The 2,254-nt window shown below is 46.9% G+C and overlaps 1 protein-coding gene across 1 annotated transcript in view; it reads left to right on the top strand.

Moving 5' to 3' along the window:
- The window catches only part of EMG1 (EMG1, N1-specific pseudouridine methyltransferase), an 8,679-nt gene that overhangs the window by 1,006 nt on the left and 5,419 nt on the right, over positions 1–2,254 (top strand). The gene's annotated exons all lie outside the window — the stretch shown is intronic.

Raw genomic sequence — 2,254 nt, 5'->3', positions numbered from 1 at the left:
CTGTCTCCAAAAAAAAAAAAAAAAAAAGAAAGAAAGAAATTCTGTCTAGACCAGATTACCATTTAATACTTTTATCTCTCTCTCTCTCTCTCTTTTTTTTTTTTGAGACAGAGCCTCAGGCTGTTGCCGTGGCATTACAGCTCACAGCAACCTCCAGCTCCTGGGCTCAAGCGATTCTCCTGCCTCCGCCTCCCAAGTAGCTGGGGACTACAGGCGCCCCGCACAACGCCCGGCTACTTTTTGGTTGCAGCTGTCATTGTTGTTTGGCGGGCCCCTGCCAGCTCAGGTGTATGTGGCTGGCGCGTTAGCTGCTTGAACCACAGGCGCCGAGCCTTAACTCTTTATTTTTTACTTATCATTTGTCTCCTTCCCTGAATGTAATAGAACCAGCAGATTCCCTATCTTAAAGCATTGTGCGGGTGGTGCCTGTGGCTCAAAGGAGCGGGCGCCGGCTCCACATGCCAGAGGTGGTGGATTCAAACCCAGCCCCAGCCAAAAACTACAAAAATATATATAAATTAAATAAACACCTTGCAATCTTCTAAAAAAAAAAAAAAGCATTGTGCAATGTTCTTACTCCATCTGACTTTGTTTCTCCTACTCTTTAGAGTTTAACATACACAGAAGTTCAGAAGAAATAACATTGGGCACACCCGTGAGTGGCACAGTGGTTACAGTGCCAACCACATGCACCGAGGCTGGTGAGTTTGAACCGGCCTGGCCAGCTAAACAGCAATGAAAACTGCAACAAAAAATATCCGGGTGTTGTGGCAGGCACCTGTAGTCCCAGCTACTTGGTAGGCTGAGGCAAGAGAATTGCTTATGCTCCAGAGTTTGAGGTTGCTGTGAGCTGTGATGCTACGGCATTCTACTGAGGGCAACGTAGTGAGACTCTGTCTCAAAAAACAAAAAAACATTGGCTTAGAAATCAGACCTGAATTTTAATCTTGGTGCACTGCCACTCCTTTCCCCTCCCATTCTATAAGTCTGGCTGGAGCCCAGTGGTACTGTCACAGATCACTGTAGCCTTAAAACTCCTGGCCTCAAATCCTCTTGCCTTGGCCTCAGAGTTGCTCATATTATAGGCATGAGTCACTGTGCCCAGCTTAATCTCGCTTCTGCTTCTTCACTTACTTTAAATGGATGATTTTAGAAGAAAAGTATGTCTTTTACAAAAGCAGTTTGTAAAGTGGGGATAATACCTTACTGTGAACCACACAGAACTGTTATGCCTGTTCTTTAAAAGTAGTCTGTTGCTCAGGCTAGAGTGCTGTGGGGTCAGCCTAGCTTACAGCAACCTCAAACTCCTGGGTTCAAGTGATCTCTTGCGTCGCCCTCTTGAGTAACTGGGACAACAATCATCTGCTAGGAGACCTAGCTAATTTTTCTTTCTTTCTTTCTTTTTTTTTTTTTTGGTGGAGACAGGGTCTCAATCTTGCTCAGGTAATCTTTCTGTCTCTTTCTGTTACATTTTCTTTCTTTCTTTTCTTTCTCCCTTCCCTTTCCCTTTCCTTTCCCTTCCCTTCCCTGTCCTGTCCTGTCCTTCCCTGTCCTGTCCTTCCCTTCCCTTCCCTGTCCTGTCCTGTCCTGTCCTGTTCTGTCCAACTTTATCATCCTTGGTAGAGTGCCATGGTGTCACAGCTCACAGCAACCTCCAGCTCTTGGGCTTAGGTGATTCTCTTGCCTCAGCCTTCCGAGTAGCTGAGACTACAGGCGCCCGCCACAACACTCGGCTATTTTTTTGGTTGCAGTTTGGCCTGGGGCGTGTTTGAACTCACCACCCTTGGTATATGGGGCTGGTACCCTACTCACTAAGCCACAGGTGCTGCCCTTTTTCTTTTTTGAGACAGAGTCTCACTTTGCGGCCCTTGGTAGAGTGATAATGGCATTATAGCTCATAGCAACCTCAAACTCTTGGGCTCAAGTGATTCTCTTGTCTCGGCCTCCCAAGTAGCTGCGACTATTGTTACCCACCACAATGCCTGAGGTCATACTCTGGCTCAGGATAGTTTAGAACTCCAGTTTAGGCATTCCACCCACTTCAGCCTCCCAGAGTGCTAGGATTACAGATGTGAGCCACTGAGCCCTGCCTGAACATGGTTTTTATTTTTTTTTTTAAGACAGAATCTCACTTTGTTGCCCTCAGTAGAGTGCCATGGCGTCACAGCTCACACAAACTCTTGGACTCAAGCGATTCTCTTGCCTCAGTCTCCCAAGTAGCTGGGACTACAGGTGCCCACCCCAACACCTGGCT

This window comes from Otolemur garnettii, unplaced genomic scaffold, assembly GCF_000181295.1.
Source record: "Otolemur garnettii isolate 467f Iridium unplaced genomic scaffold, OtoGar3 scaffold00104, whole genome shotgun sequence".
NCBI classification, from domain to species: domain Eukaryota; kingdom Metazoa; phylum Chordata; class Mammalia; order Primates; family Galagidae; genus Otolemur; species Otolemur garnettii.
The sequence above is the reverse complement of the archived record's forward strand: the minus strand, read 5'-3'. Positions and strand labels throughout refer to the sequence as shown.